This window comes from Salvelinus alpinus, chromosome 7 (genome assembly GCF_045679555.1).
Source record: "Salvelinus alpinus chromosome 7, SLU_Salpinus.1, whole genome shotgun sequence".
Taxonomy (NCBI): Eukaryota; Metazoa; Chordata; class Actinopteri; order Salmoniformes; family Salmonidae; genus Salvelinus; species Salvelinus alpinus.
In genome coordinates, this window is record NC_092092.1 from 22,318,054 (window position 1) to 22,343,716 (window position 25,663).

General features: G+C 41.3%; 1 protein-coding gene across 2 annotated transcripts in view; it reads left to right on the forward strand.

The window, feature by feature from the left end:
- desi2 (desumoylating isopeptidase 2) overlaps positions 1–25,663 on the forward strand; it is a 53,131-nt gene that overhangs the window by 2,995 nt on the left and 24,473 nt on the right. The gene's annotated exons all lie outside the window — the stretch shown is intronic.

Below are 25,663 nucleotides of genomic sequence, written 5' to 3' on the forward strand. Positions count from 1 at the left end.
TCCTCCAAGCACAGTCGCCTAGCCAGCTGAGGGCTATGTTGGACCATTATGTTGGACCAAAATTCTACTGTCTGTTCTTCTGATTAGTTTTCAGTTTATTAAGCCTCCTTTTTCATTCACTATTTGCCAATTAAAGATCTGTAGCCTACTTGAGCATCTTGTATACCCATCCTGCTGTATCCACATTCCACACCCTTTATTAGCTCATTGACATTGGCCTGACTGAACCTTGGACACAGCAAATGTGGTAACCTTAGTGGGGGTAGGTAGCCTGCAGACATCTAATGGTATTGATTTCACTTGCTCAGTAAGTGAGCTAGCCTTGTTAGTACTCAGTAGTAGCCTACCTCATTATGAGTTTCTTGGAACTCACCGGATTCAAAATGTTCCACCATTGTGAGGCTCCTTCCGCTATGAGGCAGACATACAATAGGAGCAAGTCGAGAAAATTACAAAGGTAATTTGGATAGATTTTATTTTTTGGGGGTGGGCGAGTTGAGGTAGGTTGTGATTATCATGAGCTCATTTAGACCTGATTTTATATAGGCTATTGCCATATAGCCTGTTGGTTTATTTTGTGATCTGGAAGGAGAAGCGAAAAGGCAATGTTATTTAGGAGCTGTGACAGAAATGTTTAAGCTAACGAGCCAACATAAAGTTCAGGAGAATCCCAGACGTGATTCAGTGTTGAAACCAAGAGTTCTCTTTAAAGTAGGCTGTAATAAAGCCATCTCCAGCAGATGATAGCCACCCTAATCTCAGAAGGAAAATCTTGCTTAATTTGTTCAGCTGCATGATTTACTTCTGGGTCTATACGTGTTAGAAATTGAAGGTTCCGGCGTTTGGGAAGTCTCCACCGTCACAAAAGGAAACTCGGCCTTCGACCCAATCCTGATACGTCCATATAAACAGTGACCCATTCAGTTTCGGCAGATTCTTCGGTCTATATGCAGGAGCTGCCCACGGGAGATTTATTGCCACCTTAACCCAACATCCTATGGGAAATAAGTGCACTCTCAAAGCAACAAACCCCTCTGTCCTTCAATCAAATAACAGTGGCGGTACATGTACGTTTAGGAAATGAACAGGAGAGACCTCAACCTACATTATCACATCAAGCCAGTGTCTGGATGCCTGATGCCTCTCCACCCTTGTGATTCATCTCACCCCACTCTATCCATATTGCCTTTCCCTTTCACAGAGAAACCAAGCCAGGGAGGTATATCTCAATCAGATCTGGGGAAAGCCCAGGGCTTGTTTGACTAGGAGCAGCATGTCAGCTGTTAAATATTTGCAGATTGGGGTTGTTGTGCTCTCCTTTCTCTGCTTTAGATCTATCTGACAGGAGTCTCATTGCTCCTGCAGGCTCCCATCAGGAGGAAAGCAGCAGCACAGGGGAAAAAAGGGCTTTTCATGTGTCCTGAGGGGGATGAGCTCCTACATCCTAGTCCTAATGGAATCAGGCTCTGTTTTTCCTTCAATGGCTGCTGCAGAAATGAGCCATTGAGGGGAATCTGTCTTTCCTTTGTCTCATTGATGCTTTTTAATTCATGCATGCATTGTAAGCATACGTTACATTATCCATGGACTATGGATGACACATTTTCATAATCAAGAGAAATTGCATTGCTACTGAGCATTAAGTAGCTCTCTCGCAGCTTTAGTCTGGTGTTTTTCTTCCCTCCCCTCTTACAGTTTTCACACAGATCATTTCATGACCAACACAATACTGAGAGGTTGTTGTTGTGTGACTCAGACTGATGGTTAAGACACTGATGCTGTTTTAAGATAGGCTCGCTCGATGATTCATTCATTGACTCCCCCAATTAGTGTACAGTGGTTGATCGAATAAAGAGCGATGAAACTCCAGTGCATATAATTTCTCCTGCATAACTGGATTTCCCTTGGAGAGCTGAGTGTTTTTGCAACCTTGGTTAATTAGGAAATTATACTGTGCGCCACCTGTTCGTGGTGATACCATTTGCCTTGTCAAGATGAACTGGTATTAGGATTAGCCGAGGAGAGAGCATTCACACGGCCCATTTTTTGCGTTGCAGTGTCTCAAATTCTGGAAACGTGTTCAAATCACATGCCGGATACTCACAGGGGTTGTCTGGCTGATATGGGTTGACTTGGGATCTTTTTTCCCCCATTAGCCAGCCATCATGTATTGAATAAAAAAAGTCAAATAGGCTTGCGATTTGTTTTTGATAGGAAATCTCCCTGCCTGCTTAATGATAGCGGCTTCAGCCAGACTAGTTTATTCAGCGTTGGGAGTCTGAGGACCTTTCCCCTGGATAGACAGAGCTCTCCAGCTCCACTTAGAATCACATTAGAACAGTGCCAGACAGGCCTGCTCATAATCACAGAGCTGGGAGGCCAACCTCTCTCTGCACTTTGAAGGATGCCTTTAATAAGCTTTAAAGTAATTGGGGTCAGAGGGATTCAAAGCTGAGGAGGAGAAGGTGTTAGTGTAGTGTGTACGCCCTCAGCTGTAGTAACCGCTTCTGTTTTGCGTTTTTCCCTTCTAGGTGTTGCTGCATATGAAAGCGTCTGTGCTATTTTAGTCTATTTGCAATGCTATGGTCTGTACTTGGAAGTCTGAGTGATACAATTATAGCCATCTAATGTTTCCCCCCCCCCCCCAAAGTATTCCTGTAAAGAGATGACTGTGCCCACGTACATTGACTCTGTACCGGTACCCCCTGTATATAGCCTCGCTACTGTTATTTTATTGCTGCTCTTTAATTATTATCATTTATTTTTTTGCTCTTAACTGCATTGTTGGTAAAGGGCTTGAAAGTAATACAAATAAATGTATTTCACCTTTATTTAACCATGTAGGCTAGTTGAGAACAAGTTCTCATTTACAACTGCGACCTAGCCAAGATAAATCAAAGCAGTGTGACAAAAACAACAACAGAGTTACACATGGGATAAACAAACGTATAGTCAATAACACAATAGAAAAATGTATATACAGTGTGTGCAAATGTAGAAAGGCAATAAATAGGCCATAGTGGTGAAATAATTACAATTTAGCATTACAACTGGGGTGATAGATGTGGAGATGATGATGTGCAAGTAGAGATACTAGGGTGCAAAAGAGCAAAAAAATAACTATGGAGATGAGGTAGTTGGGTGGGCTATTTACAGATGGGCTGTGTACAAGTGCAGTGATCGGTAAGCTGCTCTGACAGCTGATGCTTATAGTTATAGTGAGGGAGATGTAAGTCTCCAGCTTCAGTGACTTTTGCAATTCGTTCCAGTCATTGGCAGCAGAGAACTGGAAGGAAAGCAGGTGGTGGCTTTGGGGATGACCAGAGAAATATACCTGATGGTGCGCGTGCTACAGGTGGGTGTTGCTGTGGTGACCAGTGAGCTGAGATAAGGCATATACCTAGTAGAGGTCGACCGATTATGATTTTTCAACGCCGATACTGATTTATTGGAGGACCAAAAAAAGCCGATACCAATTAATCGTCCGATTTTTTTTTAAAATTTTTAATTTATTATATTTATTTATTTGTAATAATGACAATTACAACAATACTGAATGAACACTTATTTTAACTTAATATAATACATCAATAAAATCAATTTAGCCTCAAATAAATAATGAAACATGTTCAATTTGGTTTAAATACGGCAAAAACTAAGTGTTGGAGTAGAAAGTAAAAGTGCAATATGTGCCATGTAAAAAAGCTAACGTTTTTAAGTTCCTTGCTCAGAACATGAGAACATATGAAAGCTGGTGGTTCCTTTTAACATGAGTCTTCAATATTTCCAGGTAAGAAGTTTTAGGTTGTAGTTATTATAGGAATTATAGAACTATTTCTCTCTCTACCATTTGTATTTCATATACCTTTGACTATTGGATGTTCGTATAGGCACTTTAGTATTGCCAGTGTAACAGTATAGCTTCCCTCCCTCTTCTCGCTCCTACCTTAGCAGCCACCCTCGAAGCAGCGTTACCCATGCAGAGCAAAAAAAAATCTGGTTCTACTGCTTGTATCAGTTACCTGATGTGGAATAGAGTTCTATGTAGTACTGTGCGCCTCCCATAGTCTGTCCTGGACTTAGGGACTGTGAAGAGACCTCTGGTGGCATGTCTTGTTGGGTATGCATGGGTGTCCGACAGCTCGGTAATTTCAGCTTGTCAACACCTCTTACGAAAACAAGTAGTGATGAAGTCAATCTTTCTTCCACTTTGAGCCAGGAGAGATTGACGTACATGTTGTTAGCGCTCCCTGTACTTTTAAGGGCCAGTCGTGCTGCCCTGTTCTGAGCCAATTGCAATTTTCCTTAGTCCCTCTGTGGCACCTGACCACACTACAAGACAGAACTGCTAAAGGGGGCGGAATTGCAATCTACTGTAGAGAGAGCCTGCAGAGTTCTGTCATACTATCCAGGTCTATGCCCAAACAGTTCAAGCTTCTACTTTTAAAGATCCATCTCTCCAGAAATAAGTCCCTCACTGTTGCCGCTTGTTATAGACCCCCCTCAGCTCCCAGCTGTGCCCTGGACACCATATGTGAATTGATTGCCCTCCCCCATCTATCGTCAGAGTTCGTACTGCTAGGTGACCTAAATTGCGATATGCTTAACACCCTGGCCGTCCTACAATCTAAGCTAGATGCCCTCAATCTCACACAAATGATCAAAGAACCTACCAGGTACAACCTCAAATCTGTAAACATGGGCACCCTCATAGATATCATCCTGACCAACTTGCCCTTTAAATACACCCAATCAGGAACCAATATACGCAGTCAGTTAGGAAAGCAAAGACTAGCTTTTTCAAACAGAAATTTGCATCCTGCAGCACAAATTCCCAAAAGTTTTGGGACTGTAAAATCCATGGAGAATAAGAGCACCTCCTCCCAGCTGCCCACTGCACTGAGACTAGGAAACACTGTCACCACGGATAAATCTACGATAATCGAGAATCTCAATAAGCATTTCTCTAAGGCTAGCCATGCTTTCCACCTGGCTACCCCCGGCCAGCAGCTCTGCACCCCCCGCAACTACCCCAAGCCCCCCCCACACCCCCGCTTCTCCGTCACCCAAATCCAGATAGCTGATGTTCGGAAAGAGCTGCAAAATCTGGATCCCTACAAATCAGCTGGGCTAGACAATCTGGACCCTCTCTTCCAAAAATGATCCGCCGCCATTCTTGCAACCCCTATTACTAGTCTGTTCAACCTCTCTTTCGTATCGTCTGAGATTCCTAAAGATTGGAACTCGGCCGTGGTCATCCCCCTCTTCAAAGGGGGAGACACTCTAGACCCAAACTGTTACAGACCTACGGTTGAAGTTTACATACACCTTAGCCATATACATTTAAACTCAGTTTTTCACAATTCCTGACATTTAATCCTAGTAAAAATTAGGAATGTGATATTCAGAATAATAGTAAAGAGAATTATTTATTTAAGTTTTATTTCTTTCATCACATTCCCAGTGGGTCAGAAGTTTACATACACTCAATTAGTCTTTGGTAGCATTGCCTTTTAAATTGTTGAACTGGGGTCAAATGTTTTGGGTAGCCTTCCACAAGCTTCCCACAATAAGTTGGGTGTATTTTGGCCCATTCCTCCTGACAGAGCTGGTGTAACTGAGTCAGGTTTGTAGGCCTCCTTGCTCGCACACGCTTTTTCAGTTCTGCCCACAAATGTTCTATGGGATTGAGGTCAGGGCTTTGATGGCCACTCCAATACCTTGACTTTGTTGTCCTTAAGCCATTTTGCCACAATCTTGGAAGTATGTCCATTTGGAAGATCCATTTGCGACCAAGCTTTAACTTCCTGACTGATGTCTTGAGATGTTGCTTCAATATATCCACATAATTTTACATCCTCATGATGCCATCTATTTTGTGAAGTGCACCAGTCTCTCCTGCAGCAAAGCACCCCCACAACATCATGCTGCCACCCTCGTGCTTCACGGTTCGGATAGTGTTCTTCGGCTTACAAGCCCCCCCTTTTTCCTCCAAACTTAACGATGGTCATTATGGCCAAACAGTTCTATTTTTGTTTCATCAGACCAGAGGACATTTCTCCAAAAAGTACGATCTTTGTCCCCATGTGCAGTTGCAAACCGTAGTCTGGCTTTTTTATGGCGGTTTTGGAGCAGTGGCTTCTTCCTTGCTGAGCGGCCTTTCAGGTTATGTCGATATAGGACTCGTTTTACTGTGGATATAGATATGTTTGCACCTGTTTCCTCCAACATCTTCACAAGGTTCTTTGCTGTTGTTCTGGGATCGATTTGCACTTTTTCGCACCAAAATACATACATCTCTAGGAGACAGAACGCATCTCCTTCCTGAGCAGTATGACTGCTGCGTTTTCCCATGATGTCAAGCAAAGAGGCACTGAGTTTGAAGGTAGGCCTTGAAATACATCCACAGATACACCTCCAATTGACTCAAATGATGTACATTAGCCTATCAGAAGCTTCTAAAGCCATGAAATCATTTTCTGGAATTTAAGTTATTTAAAGGCACAGTCAACTTAGTGTATGTAAACTTCTGATCCACTGGAATTGTGATACAGTGAATTATAAGTGAACTAATCTGTCTGTAAACAATTGTTGGAAAAATGACTTGTGTCGTGCACAAAGTAGATGTCCTAACCGACTTGCCAAATTCTAGAGTTTGTTAACAAGAAATTTGTGGAGTGGTTGAAAAAACGAGTTTTAATGACTCCAACCTATGTGTATGTAAACTTCCGACTTCAACTGTATATCCATCCTGCCCTGCCTTTCTAAAGTCTTTGAAAGCCAAGTGAACAAACAGATCACTGACCATTTCGAATCCCACTGTATCTTCTCCGCTATGCAATCTGGTTTCCGAGCTGGTCACGGGTACTCCTCAGCCACGCTCAAGGTGACTAAGGCTTTCGACTCTGTCAATCACTGTATTCTTATTGGCAGACTCAACAGCCTTGGTTTCTCTAGTGACAGCCTCGCCTGGTTCACAAACTACTTCTCAGTTAGAGTTCAGTGTGTCAAATCGGAGAGCCTGTTGTCCGGACCTCTGGCAGTCTCTATGGGGGTGCCACAGGGTTCAATTCCCGGGCCGACTCTCTTCTCTGTATATATCAATGATGTCGCTCTTGCTGCTGGTGTTTCTTTGATCCACCTATACGCAGATGACACCATTCTGTATACATCTGGCCCTTCTTTGGACACTGTTATCCAACCTCCAAACTAGCTTCAATGCCATATAACACTCCTTCCGTGGCCTCCAACTGCTCTTATATGCTTGTAAAACTAAATGCATGCTCTTCAACCGATCGCTGCCCGCACCCACCCGCCTGACTAGCATCACTACTCTGGACGGTTCTGACTTAGAATATGTGAACAACTACAAATACCTAGGTGTCTGGTTAGACTGTAAACTCTCCTTCCAGACTCACATTAAGCATCTCCAATCCAAAGTTAAATCTAGAATCGGCTTCCTATTTCGCAACAAAGCCTCCTTCACTCATGCTGCCAAGTTTACACTCGTAAAACTGACTATCCTACCGATCCTTGACTTGGACTTCCAACACTCTACTCCGCAAATTGGATGTTGTCTATCACAGTGCCATCTGTTTTGTCACCAAAGCCCCATATACTACCCACCACTGCGACCTGTATGCTCTTGTTGGCTGGTCCTCGCTACATATTTGACGCCAAACCCACTGGCTCTAGGTCATCTACAAGTCTTTGCTAGGTATAGCTCCGCCTTATCTCAGCTAACTGGTCACCATTGCAACACCCACCCGTAGCACGCGCTCCAGCAGGTATATTTCACTGGTCATCCCCAAAGCCAACTCCACCTTTGGCCGTCTTTCCTTCCAGTTCTCTGCTGCCAATGACTGGAACAAATTGCAAAAATCTCTGAAGTCGGAGACTTATATCTCCCTCACTAACTTTAAGCGTCAGCTGTCAGAGCAGCTTACTTATCTTTGCAGCTGTACACAGCCCATCTGTAAATAGCCCATCCAACTACCTACCTCATCCCCATATTTGTTTTTGTTTTTCTGCTCTTTTGCACATCAGTATTTCTACTTGCACATCCTCATCTGCACATCTATCACTCCAGTGTAAATTGCTAAATTATGATTACATCGCCACTATTGTTCTAATTATTGCCTTACCTCCTTCATTTGCACACACTGTATACAGATTTTTCTATTGTGTTATTGACTGTGTGTTTGTTTATCCCATGTGTAACCCTGTTGTTGTTTGTCGCACTGCTTTGCTTTATCTTGGCCAGGTCGCAGTTGTAAATGAGAACTTGTTCTCAACTGGCCTACCTGATTAAATAAAGGTGAAAAGAAAAATAATACTGAACAGTAGTCTAGGTGTGACAAAACTAGGCCCTGTAGGACCTGCCTTGTTGATGGTGTTGTTAAGAAGGCAGAGCAGCGCTTTATTATGGACAGACTTCTCCCCATCTTTGCTACTGTTGTATCAATATGTTTTGACCGTAACAGTTTACAATCCAGGGTTACTCCAAGCAGTTTAGTCACCTCAACTTGCTCAATTTCTACATTATTCATTACAAGATGTAGTTGAGGTTTAGTAAATGTTTTGTCCCAAATACAATGCTATTATTTTTTGATAAATGTATGACTAACTTATTCCTTGCTTCCCATTCCGAAACTAACTGCAGCTCTTTGTTAAGTGTTGCAGTCATTACAGTGTTCTTAGGTAGTGGTATGACTTTAGCTTCCCTCCAGGCCTGAGGGCACATACTTTCTAGTAGGCTTAAATTGAAGATGTGGCAATATCGTCCGCCATTATCCTCAGTAATTTCCCACCCAGACTGTCAGACCCCGGTGGATTGTCATTGATGGAATTCAAAAGTACAATTCTTGTCCTCCATAATTTGGTCAGATATTCTTGGCTGTGTAGTGTCAGCATTTGTTGCTGGCATGTCATACCTACAATTGCTTATCTTGCCAATGAACAAGTCATTAAAGTAGTTGGCAATATCATTGGGTTTTGTGATGAATGAGCCACCTGATTAACTGAATGATGGAGCCGAGTTAGCCTTTTTTCACAATTTTATTTAAATGTGCTCCAAAGCTTTTTAGAATAATTCTTTAATATATATATTTTTTCATAGTATAGTTTATTTTTTATTTAGTTTAGTCACATGATTTCTTAATTTGCAGTACCTTTTGCCTCATCCCTCTCAACCATACAATTGTTCAATTCCTCATCAATCCAAGGGGATTTAAAAGTTTACAGTCATTTTTTTAATGGGTGCGTGCTTATTAGTAACTGGAATAAGCAATTTCATAAATGTGTCAAGTGCAGCGTCTGGTTGCTCCTCATTACATACCACAGACCAGCAAATATTGTTAACATCATATGAATCAATACAAAACTTCTTGTATATGACATCTTATACACTATATTAGGCCCAGCCTTTGGGACTTTGGTTTTCTTAATTATGGCTACTATATTGTGGTCACTACAGCCTATGGATTTGGAATCTGCTTAAAATTTTCTTTTTGCAGCATTAGTAAAGATGCAATCAATACATGTTGATGATTTCATTCCTGTGCTGTTTGTGACTACCCTGGTAGGTTGACCGATAACCTGAACAGGTTGCAGGCACTGGTTAGTAAAAAAAAAAAATCTTGAGTGTGCAGCTTGATGAGAGCCAGTCAATATTTAAATCACCCAGAAAATATACTTCTCTGTTGATATCACATACATTATCAAGTATTTCACACGCATTATCCAGAAACTGACTGTTAGCACTTGGTCTATAGCAGCTTCCCACAAGAATGGGCTTAAGGTGGTGAGGCAGATGAACCTATTGCCATATTACATCAACAGTATTTAACATGAGATCATCTCTAAGCTTTACAGGAATGTGGTTCTGAATATAGACCGCAACACTGCCCCCGTTGGCATTTCTGTCTTTTCGGTAGATGTTATAACCATGTATTGCTACCACTGTATCATCAAAGGTATTATCTAAGTGAGTTTTAGATGGTCAGAATATGAATGTCATCTGTTAGAAGCAAGTTATTGACTTCATGGACCTTGTTTCTCAGGCTGCAAATGTTAATATTGGCTATTTTTAGCACTTCTGGGTTGCTTGATTGTTTTTAATGCTTTACTGGGAAGCTTATCAGAAGTAGACTTGCTCATGTTATTTATATTGGAGCTGATAGTGCAGGGTGAGCTGCACACAGTGGTCTTCCTAGTAGGGCACACCACCTCAATGCTAACAGTATAACTCATAGTTCATAGGCACATGATTAATGCATACAATAGCTGTAGGATCAACAAAAGTATTCAGGGCAGTTCGAGGGACAAATTAAGTTACTTACATTGTCTGCCAACTAGAGGTCGACCGATTTTATGATTTTTCAACACCGATACTGATTATTGGAGGACCAAAAAAAGCCGATACCGATTAATCGGCCGATTTAAAAAAATTAAAATAAAATTAAAATAAAAAAATAAATAAATAAAGGAAAAAAGACTATTTTAAAAGATAAAAATAATAATAAACAAAGAAAAACAAATAAAAAATATTTTTCAAATATTTATTTATTTATTTGTAATAATGGCATTTACAACAATACTGAATGAACACTTATTTTAACTTAATACATCAATAAAATAAATTTAGCCTCAAATAAATAATGAAACATGTTCAATTTGGTTTAAATAATGCCAAAACAAAGTGTTGGAGAAGAAAGTAAAAGTGCAATATGTGCCATGTAAAAAAGCTAACGTTTTTAAGTTCCTTGCTCAGAACATGAGAACATATGAAAGCTGGTGGTTCCTTTTAACATGAGTCTTCAATATTTCCAGGTAAGAAGTTTTAGGTTGTAGTTATTATAGGAATTATAGGACTATTTCTCTCTATACCATTTGTATTTCATATACCTTTGACTATTGGATGTTCTTATTGGCACTTTAGTATTGCAGTGTAACAGTATAGCTTCCGTCCCTCTCCTCGCCCCTACCTGGGCTCGAACCAGGAACACATCGACAACAGCCACCCTCGAAGCATCGTTACCCATCGCTCCACAAAAGCCGCGGCCCTTGCAGAGTAAGGGGAACAACTACTCCAAGTCTCAGAGCGAGTGACGTCACCGATTGAAACGCTATTAGCGCGCACCCCCGCTAACTAGCTAGCCACATCGGTTACACCAGCCTAATCTTGGGAGTTGATAGGTTTGAAGTCATAAACAGGTCAATGCTTGAAGCACAGCGAAGAGCTGCTGGCAAAACGCACGAAAGTGCTGTTTGAATGAATGCGAACGAGCCTGCTGCTGCCTACCATTGCTCAGTCAGACTGCTCTATCAAATATCTAATCATAGACTTAATTATAACATAACACACAAATACGAGCCTTTGGTCATGAATATGGTCGAATCCGTAAACTATCATCTCGAAAACAAAACGTTTATTCTTTCAGTGAAATACGGAACCGTTCCGTATTTTATCTAACGGGTGGCATCCATAAGTCTAAATATTCCTTTTACATTGCACAACCTTCAGTGTTATGTCATAATTACGTAAAATTCTGGCAAATTAGTTCGCAACGAGCCAGGCGGCCCAAACTGTTGCATATACCCTGACTCTGCGTGCAATGAACGCAAGAGAAGTGACACAATTTCACCTGGTTAATATTGCCTGCTAACCTGGATTTCTTTTAGCTAAATATGCAGGTTTAAAAATATATACTAATGTGTATTGATTTTAAGAAAGGCATTGATGTTTATGGATAGGTACATTCGTGCAATGATTATGCTTTTTTTTCCGCAAATTGATGTTTATGGTTAGGTACACGTTGGAGCAACGACGGTCCTTTTTCGCGAATGCGCACCGCTTCGATTATATGCAACGCAGGACACGCTAGATAAACTGGTAATATCATCAACCATGTGTAGTTAACTAGTGATTTATGATTGATTGTTTTTTATAAGATAAGTTTAATGCTAGCTAGCAACTTACCTTGGCTTCTTACTGCATTCGCGTAACAGGCAGGCTCCTCGTGGAGTGCAATGTAATCAGGTGGTTAGAGCGTTGGACTAGTTAACCGTAAGGTTGCAAGATTGAATCCCCGAGCTGACAAGGTAAAAATCTGTCGTTCTGCCCCTGAACAAGGGAGTTAACCCACCGTTCCTAGGCCGTCTTTGAAAATAAGAATGTGTTCTTAACTGACTTGCCTAGTTAAATAAAGGTGTAAAAAAAAGAAAGAAACGGTGTCCAAAAATACAGATTTCCGATTGTTATTAAAACTTGAAATCGGCCCTAATTAATCGGCCATTCCGATTTAATTGGTCGACCTCTCCTGCCAACGCCCTTATGATAATGTACATTTAATGCAGCATTTTGATGACTCATTGTCACAATGGTAGTGATTAACTGAGCTGGTCTTGGGTCATTGTTTCAACGCAGCCTTGAAATGAGTGCACAGAGTCCAGGAGCCTAGATGATTTGGATGGACTCTGTCATTCCTGTGGAGTATTTTCTGTTTTCAGAAGTTGTCAGTTACCTATAAAAGTGATTCCAGCAGAGCTACAGTAATATTTTAGGCAGATGTGTAATCCCAGTAGCCTGTTGAATCTTTCACACCCAACGATGGTACTGGACCTGAAATGATTGGCTGTTTTTTGGAGTCTTTTAATGGTAAAATCAGTTTTCGGATGTTCCGAGCTAGCACTCCTGATGTCGTTTGGCCCCACATGGACTACGACAGCGTCAGGTCACGGCATCTGTCGTAGAACAGTCGAAATCAGCCATGTGATGTCCTGTACTCGTGCTCCTGGGTAGCACAGGGTTTTTGCATTGGAAACCAAGATGTTTCTCACCATAGAGCTGACGACGATGATAGTTGGTGATGTTGAATGGGCCGGTCTCTCAGGCAGCCTCACGGTCTGATGAGGATGGGAGCTCTGAGGATCTGAATCTGAGGTAGAAGCCATCGGAGAGGGAGACAGAACTGAAGATGAATACGTGGGTACCTCCGGATCTGATCTCGAATGGGAAGCCGCTAATGAAGAAAGCGCCGGAAACTCTGGATCCAGGGCGGCAAACCCTTTCTGGTCTGTGTCAGGTCCGGGCTTAACATCTCCAAGAAGACCCCAGTTGCCAGAGGACGCTTTCTTTGACTTCCATGGTGAGTGACGTATCTCCATGGCTGGTTGGTTGGGTCGAGAACAGCTCCGTTCTCCAGGGAAGGGGGAGAACCCTTCGGGATGGATCCCTGCTGAGCACCGGCCAGTTCGCTGTGGAGAGCCGACATGGCCGCCCCACTTCCACAAGAGCGGCGTCCGGCTACTGGGGTGAAATAAAAAGTAGGCGGTCATGGATTCCCCAGTAGCTTGTGTAGGTTTGCTACCTGCTTGCTAAGAGTAGCCACTTCGCCCCTGTAGTCCTCCACAAGCAAGCAGTTGCTACATTGAAAGTCAGCGCGGTCCACATTGTCCCGGAACAAAGCAAAGTAAACACAGCTCCTGCAGCGCTGGAAATGTTCATATAGCGACCTCCATTTGAGACCGCCGAGCCAGCTAGGCTAGCTGGGCTTCTGTGTCTGTCCCCCTATGAGCAATCTGTCAGGATCCCGGGGCAGACGGCAGCGCTTACAGCAACTAAGCCAAACAAAGCCGCAGGATCCAAAATAAAAGTATATAAAAACAAGATGTATACAGGGCTCCCAAGTGGCGCAGTGGTCTAAGACACTGCATCTCATTGCAAGAGGCGTCACTGCAGTACCTTGTTCGAGTCCAGGTTGCATCACATTTGGCCGTGATTGCGAGTCCCATAGGGCGGCGCACAATTGGCCTAGCGTCGTCCAGGTTTGGCCGGGGTAGGCCGTCGTTGTAACTAAGAATTTGTTCTTAACTTCTCTAGGGTAGCGGGCAGCATTCAGAATTTTGGATGAAAAGCATGCCCAAATTAAACTGAGATGTCTCTAGTTATTCACTTTATTCAAACCAAATGCCTAGTGGCAGATTTTCTGAAAGAGCAGATTCAAGTTCTCCTTTTGATTCTAAAGAGAGCTTATCCCTAGCATTTCAAGCATACATTAGACAAGTGACTGAGTCAACCTGCATCTGCATCACTACTCATGTCTGTCTACTTTACCAACGGTGGAAATTGGGAGACGCAATAATAGTATGTTAACCTCAGTGCTAATGTCACAGGGAAAATATATATTTTTCAATGCAGATGGAAGTTCTGCAATACTACTAGCACTCCAAATGAGCCTGTACTCAATTTGCATGACTAAAGATGTCAAGCGGGATGGAAAAGATTATCTAACTGTTCTCAATTTGAAACAAATCTTGATTGGTTTTGCAATGCAAATACACACTTATGCATGGAAAAACAGCTCTGCCAGTTAGTTTCAAGCGTGCTTCTGTTTATGCATCATTGCTTTTCATGTGCTTATGCGGGAATGGAGAGAAAATGTGTAAGTAGGAAAGAACACCCTCTAAAATGGTAGCTTTTCTTTCAAGTAGCCTACTTTCCCCTCTTCAGAGCAGAAGCATCAGTCTGCAGTTGTCACTGCCGTGAACATGGTAGATTAACAGCAGGAGACCGTGGGTAGTCTAATAGATTTTAATATCCTGTGCTACAAACAGGAATGTATCATTGGGGAACATAATGTATGGGCCCTGGTGACGATATTGTCGGCCTGTTTTCCCAAACAGATGTTTTGGAGGATTGGGGATGTAAATTGAGGATTCCCTATCTTCATTGACACAGATCAGGCAGCTGCATCTCTAATTCAAGAGACACTGGTCCAATCTCAGAGATGGGCTACTCCAGTCCTCAGGGGCCTGATTGGTGTCAAACTTTTTCCCTAGCCCCAGTTAACACACCTGACTCCAATAATCAGCTAATCATGATCTTCAGTTTAGAATGCAATTATACCGAACAGAAATATAAACGCAACATGGAAAGTGTCCCATTTTTCATGAGCTGAAATAGATCCCAGAAATGTCCCATATGCACAAAAAGCTTATTTCTCTAAAATATTGTGCTCAAATGAGTTTACATCCCTGTTAGTGAGCATTTCTCCTTTGCCAAGATAATCCATCCTCCTGACAGGTGTGGAATATCAAGAAGCTGATTAACCAGCATGATCATTAAACAGGTGCACCTTGTGCTGGGGACAAAAGACCTCTCTAAAATCTGCAGATTTGTAACTCAACACAATGCCACGGATGTCTCAAATTCTGAGGGAGTGTGCAATTGGCATATTGACTGCAGGAATGTCCACCAGAGCTGTTGCCAGATAATTGAATGTTAATTTCTCGACCATAATCCGCCTCCAACGTCGTTTTAGAGAATTTGGAAGTACATCCAATTTGGCCCTTCAACCGCAAACCATGTGTAACCACTCCAGCCCAGGACCTCCACATCTGTCTTTTTCACTTGTGGGATTGTTTGAAACCAGCCACCCTAAAATCTGATGAAACTGAGGATCAGCTTCTTGATATGCCACATCTGTCCGGTGGAAGGATGAACAAATTTTTGCTAAGAATTTGACAGAAATAAGATTATTGTGGCTATCAAATTTCTGGGATCTTTTATTTCAGCTCATAAAAATTGCAACCAATTTATTTTAAGTATACACTACCGTTCAAAGTTTGGGATCACGTAGAAATTTCCTTGAAAGAAAAGCACTTTTTTATGGTCCATTAAAATAACATCAAATTGATCAGAAATACAGTGTAGACATGGTTAATGTTGTGAATGACTATTGTAGCTGGAAATGGCAGATTTTTTTTAATGGAATATCTACATAGGCCCATTATCAGCAACCATCACTCCTGTGTTTCAATGGAACGCTGTGTTAGCTAATCCAAGTATATAATTTTAAAAGGCTAATTGATCATTAGAAAACCCTTTTGCAATTATGTTAGCGCAGCTGAAAACATGTGCTGATTTAAAGAAGCAATAAAACTGGCCTCCTTTAGACTTGTTGAATATCTGGAGCATCAACATTTGTGAGTTCGATTACAGGCTCAAAATGGCCAGAAACAAAGACCTTTCTTCTGAAACTCGTCAGTCTCTTGTTTTGAGAAATTAAGGCTATTCCATGCGAGAAATTGCCAAGACACTGAAGATCTCGTACAACGCTGTGTACTACTCCCTTCACAGAACAGCGCAAACTGTCTCTAACCAGAATAGAAAGAGTGGGAGGCCCCGGTGCACAACTGAGCAGGAGGACAAATGCATTTCTATAACTTCCAAAATATCACACTGGTGGGGAGTGCCAAGATGGAGGCACGGTGGCTGTTAACACAGCACCACTTATTGGTCATCTTGTGTGTGTGTAAATCATTGGCCCCATCTGGTGCTTTTGGAAATGGTCTTTTTTGGTACTATTTGGCTTCGTTAGGCCTGATAAGTTAACAGTGAGCTGGCTTCAGAAAAACTATTATGTCATTTTCCAGACATATCTCCTGTTTATTGGGATCTCTCGTTCTACACACCATGTGCTTTCTGCTCATAGCAGACAGAGGGAAATTCGGTCTGTGGAGGCCTCCAGCCGATCCAGGGCCTTTGGCGGGCTGCACGAGCAGCAGAGCATGTGTCTGGATGTGGTGGGAGCAGAGTAGACTGTCAGAGGCCTTGAGTCACTCCGCACTGACACAGACAGCCACAGCCAATATGCCACACAGCAGAGGAGCCAGCCACACAGAGACCAGGGTTGTGTTCCTTAGGGAGAGAACTTTTTGAAATGGGGAGCTACTATGTGTAGCTCAGTTGGTAGGGTTTGATTCCCATGGGGGGACCTGTATGAGAATGTATGCACTCACTCTGGATGAGCGCGTCTGCTAAATGACGTTAATGTACTACCTTGTCCAACAAAATGTTTGGTGTGGTGTGCCCTACTGAACGCAACCCAAGGGTGGTTGGGAAGAGAGCTAACCTTTTAATAGACCACTGTTCACTGCTAGCCTCTGCATGCACTGTTCCTAAGTACTTGATGTTAAGTATGTATTAACAGTCCTTTTTCACATGTATGTTACAATGTGTCCAGTCCTAAAGCTACATGCAAGAAATAGGCTTGCCACTACAGTCTGTTAGCTAGGCGATTTATAACCATTTCTTATATCGCTGGTTCCTTGATATTTCACAATCAAATAGTGATGCATTTTCTCTTTTGCTTCACCACCAGATGTAGGCCTACAGTATGAGCTGTGTCTTCTCTATCAGTAGCAGGGAATCTCTCGTGTGTCGCTGATCTGTGCTGGATCAGCTCACTCAGCCTAGCTGTGTTTAAGAGATCTCCCCGAGTTAATTGGGCTCTTTGCTGCTGCCAAGGCTGTAATGGTGCTGATGGGTGATCGTTTTAATAGCCTGGCTAGCCTAGCTTAACACTGCCTTTAGGACAGACCTGGTCGAGCAGATTTTTTAGTGGTTAAGGCTGAAATTATGTTTTTGCACCTACAGTTGAAGTCGGAAGTTTACATACACTTAGGTTGGAGTCATTAAAACTAGTTTTTCCAAACACTCCACACATTTCTTGTTAACTTCTTCAGGCTGCAAGCCCGGCACCGGACACAATATGACAACAGCCACTTCAAGTGCAGGGCGCGAAATTCAAAATCTATTTTTTTTTTAAATATTTAACTTTCACACATTAACAAGTCCAATACAGCATTTGAAAGATAAACATCTTGTCAATCCAGCCAACATGTCCGATTTTTTAAATGTTTTACAGAGAAAACACCACATATATTTATGTTAGCTCACCACCAAATAAAAAAGAGGACAGACATTTTTCACAGCACAAGTAGAATGAAGTAGCATGCACAAGCCAACCTAACTAACCTAAAACCAACCTAAATAACCTAGAAAAAACTACCTCAGATGACAGTCCTATAACATGTTACACAATAAATCTATGTTTTGTTCAAAAAAAATGCATATTTTAGCTATAAATCAGTTTTACATTACTGCTACCATCATAGCTACAGTAAGAAATCGCACGGGAGTAGCCAGAGAAAATACAGACACCAACGTCAACTACCTTATTACACATCAGGAAACATTTCAGAGAAATATATGGTGGATAGCTAATGAAAGACAAAGATCTTGTGAATACAGACAATATTTCCGATTTCTGAAGTGTTTTACAGCGAAAACACCACATATATTTATGTTAGCTCACCACCAAATACAAAAGACAGACAGACATTTTTCACAGCAACGGTAGCATGCAATTAGCATGCACAAAGCTAACCAAACTAACCTAGAACCAACCTAAATAACCTAGAACCAACCTAAATAACCTAGAAAAAACTACCTCAGATGACAGTCCTATAACATGTTACACAATAAATCTATGTTTTGTTCGAAAAAGTTGAATATTTTAGCTATAAATCAGTTTTACATTACTGCTACCATCTTAGCCACCATCATAGCTACAGTCAGAAATCGCACGGCAGTAGCCAGAGAAAACAGACACCAACGTCAACTACTAATTTCACATCAGAAAAGATTTCAGAAAAATATATGGTGGATAGCTAATGAAAGAGAAAGATCTTGTGAATACAGACAATATTTCCGATTTCTGAAGTGTTTTACAGCGAAAACACAATATATCGTTATATTAGCTTACTACAATAGCTAACACACAGCAGCATTGATTCTAGTCAAACGCTAGCGATAGCACAGTTCGACAGATATATGAAAAAGCATCCCAAATTGGGTCCTTATCTTTGTTGATTTTCCATCAGAATGTTCTCCAAAGGGTCCTTTGTTCAGAACCGTGTTCATTTGGACCTAGAACGAACGATGTCCCTCTTGAATTAGCATGGCACACTGGCCATGCCGTGCTAACCTCTCCGTCTTGACAAAATTCTTGCGTCGCATCACGTCTAAAGTCCAGAATAAATTTCAATAATATAATTAAAGTATATTGAAAAAACATACTTTAGGATGATATTGTGACATGTATCAAAAAAAATCGAAGCCGGAGGTCATATTCACCTATAACGAGTGTTTTCCAGGAGCGCAGTCCAGTTCCTACTTCGCGCCCAGAAAAAAAAATTAAGTGCGCACTTATCACTCCAAGATGTTGTTTTCAGTCCCTGACAGAGATAATCAAGCCATTTCTTCTCTCACTTCCGCATGACATCCAGGGGAAGGCGTGTGACGTGTTTCTACAGTCATAAGTGCCAAGGCCTTTTATAGAGAGTATCTTGAAGAGAGACATAGCTTCTTGGAAATGTCACTTTTTACAGAAAATGGGCTGTAAAAAGAGTTATGTTTCACTTAGAGAAATAATTAAACCTGTTTTAGAAACTAGACAGTGTTTTCTATCCAAAAGTAATAATAATATGCATATTGTAAGAACAATAATTGAGTACGAGGCCGTTTGAAATGGCCACCTCTTTCCACTGCTGATACTCACTGCTGATATTTGAGCCATAAGAGGTTAACAAACGATAGTTTTGGCAAGTCGATTAGGACATCTACTGTGTGCATGACACAAGTAATTTTTCCAACAATTGTTTACAGACAGATTATTTCACTTATAATTCACTGTATCACAATTCCAGTGGGTCAGAGGTTTACATAGTTGACTGTGCCTTTAAACAGCTTGGAAAATTCCAGAAAATGATGTCATGGCTTTAGAAGCTTCTGATACGTTAATTGGCATAATTTGAGTCAATTAGAGGTGTACCTGTGGATGTATTTCAAGGCCTACCTTCAAACTCAGTGCCTCTTTGCTTGACATCATGGGAAAATCAAAGGAAATCAGGCAAGACCTCAGAAAAAAAATAGTAGAACTCCAAGTCTGGTTCATCCTTGGGAGCAATTTCCAAACGCCTGAAGGTACCACATTCATCTGTACAAACAATAGTACGCAAGTATGAACACCATGGGACCACGCAGCCGTCATACCGCTCAGGAAGGAGGCGACCTTCTGTCTCCTAGAGATGAACGTACTTTGGTGCGAAAAGTGCAAATCAATCCCAGAACAACAGCAAAGGACCTTGTGAAGATGCTGGAGGAAACGGGTACAAAAATATCTACATCCACAGTAAAACGAGTCCTATATCGACATAACCTGAAAGGCCGCTCAGCAAGGAAGAAGCCACTGCTCCAAAACCGCCATAAAAAAGCCAGACTACGGTTTGCAACTGCACATGGGGACAAAGATCGTACTTTTTGGAGAAATGTCCTCTGGTCTGATTAAACAAAAATAGAACTGTTTGGCCATAATGACCATCATTATGTTTGGAGGAAAAAGGGGTAGGCTTGCAAGCCGAAGAACACCAACCCAACCGTGAAGCATGGGGGTGGCAGCATGATGTTGTGGGGGTGCTTTGCTGCAGGAGGCACTGGTGCACTTCACAAAATAGATGGCATCATGAGGATGTAAAATTATGTGGATATATTGAAGCAACATCTCAAGACATCAGTCAGGAAGTTAAAGCTTGGTCGCAAATGGGTCTTCCAAATGGATGATGACCCCAAGCGTACTTCCAAAGTTGTGGCAAAATGGCTTAAGGACAACAAAGTCAAGGTATTGGAGTGGCCATCAAAGCCCTGACCTCAACCCATAGAACATTTGTGGGCAGAACTGAAAAGGTGTGTGTGAGCAGGGAGGCCTACAAACCTGACTCAGTTACACCAGCTCTGTCAGGAGGAATGGGCCAAAATTCACCCAACTTATTGTAGGAAGCTTGCGGAAGGCTACCTGAAATGTTTGACCCAAGGTAAACAATTTTTAAAGGCAATGCTACCAAATACTAATTGAGTGTATGTAAACTTCTGACCCTCTGGGAATGTGGTGAAAGAATAAAACTGAAATAAATAATTCTCTCTCCTATTATTCTGACATTTCACATTCTTAAAATAAAGTGGTGATCCTAACTGACCTAAAACAGGGAATTTTTACTCGGATTAAATATCAGGAATTGTGAAAAACTGAGTTTAAATGTATTTGGCTAAGGTGTATGTCATCTTCCGACTTCAACTGTACCTGTACATTTGTTGGTATTTTGGTCCATTTTTAAGTTTAGTATTTTCAAAAAGTAAACCATGTCAAACTTGATGAAAATGTATGTTTTCTTTAGTTTATCATACTACTGTTATCAACATTTTGTATGGATTTTAGCCACTATAAAATGGACATGCATCAATAATTTCAAAGCTACATTGAATTGTACATAATTTCAAAGCCCATTTCATAGAGAATGTTGCAAACTTGACTACTAAACCTCTCTGGTTGTAGGTGGGACGCAATCGTCCCACCTGGTCAATAGCCAGGGAAAATACAGAGCGCCATATTCAAATAAAATGATATAAAAATCTAACCTTTATTAAATCACACATGTAAGATACCAAATTTAAGTTACACTCGTTGTGAATCCAGCCAACATGTCAGATTTCAATAATGCTTTTCGGCGAAAGCATAAGATGCTATTATCTGATGATAGCACAGCAGTAAACAAAGAGTAGCATATTTCAACACTGCAGGCACGACACAAAACGCAGAAATAAAAATATAATTCATGCCTTACCTTTGACGAAATTATTTTGTTGGCACTCCAATATGTTCCATAAACATCACAAATGGTCCTTTTGTTCGATTAATTCCGTCGATATATATCCAAAATGTCAATTTATTTGGCGCGTTTCATCCAGAAAAACACAGCTTCCAACTTGCGTAACGTCACTACAAAATATATCAAAAGTTACATGTAACCTTTACCAAAATATTTCAAACTACTTTTGTAATACAACGTTAGGTAAACAAACTGACGTAACTTTTTTGGTAAAGTGCCTCTCTCAAACAATTTACTTCAAGTGACCCTCATTTACGATTTCCGTACCTGTTCATTACACAAAGGAATAACCTCAACCAATTTCCAAAGACTGGTGACATCCAGTGGAAGCGGTAGGAACTGCAAACAAGTCCCTTAGAAATCTGGTGTCCCAATAAACTCATTGAAAAGACAGTGACCTCAAAAAAATAAAAATTCTGAATGGTTTGTCCTCGGGGTTTCGCCAGCTACATAAATTCTGTTATTCTCACAGACATGATTCAAACAGTTTTAGAAACTTCAGAGTGTTTTCTGTCCACATCTACTAATACTATGCATATCTTATCTTCTGGGGATGAGTAGCAGGCAGTTGAATTTTGGCATGCTATTTATCCAAAAGTGAAAATGCTGCCCCCTACCCCGAAGAAGTTAACTTAGTTTGAAGAGATGGTCATTGGGTCTAAATAGACGTTTGGTAGTCTTAATTCCGTGTACTTGTCTTTTAACTGCTATTTCCCGAAAGTCAGACTCTTCCAACACGCAAACAATTTTTTTCTCAGCATCAGAATAATTTGCATTCACCAAATTTTGTGTGGTTATCATTAGATATATTTTCCAGACTTGCCCAGAGGGAATTGTTGATATGAAAAAAAATATATATATTATTCTAGATAACATTTTATTTGAAAAAATGTGGCAAAATTATTTTACATACATGTCTTGAGTGTTTTACAGATAAGGTGAAAAAAGTATTTATCCATAATCTGCTCTGGACAATTCCGGTTCCGCAGTGTCTTAACAAGATGAAACAAAATATTTAGGCTGAGGTAAACCTTTATTTTCATAATGTAAAATGCGGTTCCTACAATTTCAATAAAGGAAAATGTCTGTACAGTTCAGCTGTTTCAAAAATATTGCTTTGCTATAAAAAAAAAACATACTAGAGAAGTGTTGGCTCAATGAGACAATTTTGTTTACACTGCCCTGCTTAGTTTGGCAACTGTCGGGCGAGTGTCGTGCGCTTCCTCTGGAGGTAGTGGTCTAGCATGACAAGTTCGCAAGTTTACATTGCATTAATTTCTGTAGCCGAGGGTATTTTTGCGAAAAGTCTGAGTCGTCTGAAGACCTTCTTTGTTAGGAAAGAGGCTCCTGTTATTCTTTTGAGGTGTGATTATGCTATAAAAAAGTTTTCCTATCGGTATGAATATTTTTTTCTGGGAGACTGCAGTGAAAGTGGGAGCCAGGAGGCCGCCATTTAATTAGCAGCTGTCAAGCTCTCTCTTCTCTCTGAGTTGTGACGCATGCTGTCACACTGGAAAAGTCTGCCTAGCAACTGTTTAGCTAATTCCCAAAACACCACAGCAGAGACCCACACCTGACACAGTATGCAGATGCATAACAGAAGATAAATAAGCGCTAATAGTAGTTCTCAAGGACAAATACATGTGTGAGGAGTTAAGGACATGACAATGTGTGCTAGCAGGGGTGTGTGCAAGAGTAAGAATGGGGAAAATACAGGCTTATTACGGTAGTCTACGGGTTTTCTGTCAAATAGACAAACGAACGTCACCTTGAATAACTTGAAGGTGAGTAAAGGCTTGGACCTGAAAGTGAGACTGAATCTACTGCAATGCCACAGACGGGCCTGCCAACAATATAATGATGTGGCAGTTCTAACGATCCGTCTGTATTTAATCTACAGGGGCGGGCACGACCAGAAGTATATCAAATTACTGTCCACATCGCTCACAGGAGGTTTTAATCAGGGATCTTTTGTCACTTAATCTATGTCCTTCCGCATTAGCAGACATGAGCACTGAGCAGGCTTTTGGACTTCTGGGAAGGGGGTGTTATGCATTTATGCACGTCTGTGCTTGAGTCCAATTGGTTTCCATGGTTACTTGGGGATAAAGGCGTCCGCATGCTTCCTAGCCGAAACAGTTCATGCATACACTGAGTATGCAGAACATTAGGAACACCTTCCTAGTATTGAGTTGCACCCCTTTGCACTCAGAACAGCCTCAATTCGTCTGGACATGTCTTTTACAAGGTGTCAAGTGTTCCGCAGGGATGCTGGCCCATGTTGACTCCAATGCCTCCCACAGTTGTGTAAATTGGCTGGATGTCTTTTGGGTGGTGGACCATTCTTGAAACACACAGGAAACTGTTGACCTGGCAAGTACCACCATACCCTGTTCAAAGGCACTTAAATATTTTGTCTTGCCCATGGCACACAATCCATGTCTCAATTGTCTCAAGACTTAAAAATCCTTCTTTAACCTGTATCCTCCCCTTCATCTTCACTGATTTGAAGTGGATGTAACAAGTGTCATCAGTAAGGGATTATAGCTTTCACCTGGATTCATCTTGTCAGTTCGTCATCGAAAGAGCAGGTTCTTCATGTCTTGTATACTCAATGTATTTTATGATAACCTTTTGTGACGTTTTGGTCTTCGTCAAGGTTTTCGCCTGTTCGTGCGCACATTTTCCCCTGAGGCAAGCTGAAGTTCGGTAGCCGAAGTCAACTCTCCTTCGTCGGCAATTGGTCAACAGTAGGGATTCTTCAATGAAGTGTTTGTTGTCATTCAACGAGAGACCTGTTTTCATACAAATGTTTCACTTGAGAAATACTGCACCAAACATATTAGCTAGATGTAAAATTGCGCGACTAAGACCTTGGCATAATCATATAACTCAAATGTTTTATTATTTTATCTTGGATTAATTGACTATTTTCATCCTGGTTACAGCGTCTCAAGAGGGACAAACGGTACTATTGCACCTTTTTTCTTGTTTTTCAAGTGGACTTTTTAAGGAAGTATCCGTGGAACAGATGTTCACTTCGCCCAGTAGAGGTCTGCTAGGAGCAAACCAAACCTAGTATGCAGACGCTTTATTAGGTCACTGGCACATTGGTTTTCCAATTTTGGCTCGGAGTCAGTCGTCTATGAAGCGCTCCTGTCTGTATGTCAGATCTGAGAGACTGCTTTGTGCAGTGGAAGGACTGATGGTCCAGATGTAACCTTTCATATTTGACATTTCCCCAACACATCTCAGTTTGAGCTCTGAACAATGTCAGCTATGTAGACTGACTGCATGGGACTCTGGGGCATCGACCAGAGAAGGAGGATTTTAGTTCATAGAAAACTATGCTCGCCGATTGTGTGCTGTTGGGCAGTGATTTATTGTTGTCTTTCATTTAGAATAAGTGGATTGAGAACATGAAGTTAGGGCTATAGCCTAACGCGTACTGTTTAACCTTACATTAAACTAAAATAGCCCAGAAATGTCCTATTCAAAACAAATTACGAGGGAGATAACATCTATCTTCTGCTTCTCCTCCAGTTGTCTCTCTCAGCACACTGAGGGCATGTGGAACTCCGTTAGAGTTAACGATCATTAACATGCTCCATCTTAGACTTCCCTGTTTGCTGGCACATCAGAGCCCTGTGAGGCCTAATAAAGTGGTGTTTCATTCAGTAGAACAGAGCCTTCAACCTCCTTAGATAATGACACTAGATCTCTTACTGATGGCTCTCTCCATCAACTCGGAGCAATAGTAGCACTGGGGACCTGGCTGATGAGAACACGGGGGCGCCAGATGCCAATTAAAAAATCGAAATAAAATCAGTTTATGGTCACGTACACAATTTGCAGATGTTATCGCAGGTGCAGCGAAATGCTTGTTTCTAGCTCCAACTGTGCAGTAATACCTAGCAATAAAAAAACACCACACATAATCCAGAAAAATAAGGAAATTAAGAAGTATCTGAACAAGCAATGTTAGACTGTAATATAGAATTGGTATGATGAATATGTCATCCACATCATACAGGGTCTATCAACCTATCATTATCAAATGCATACATGTATCATTATTGAATAGAGCGAGAAT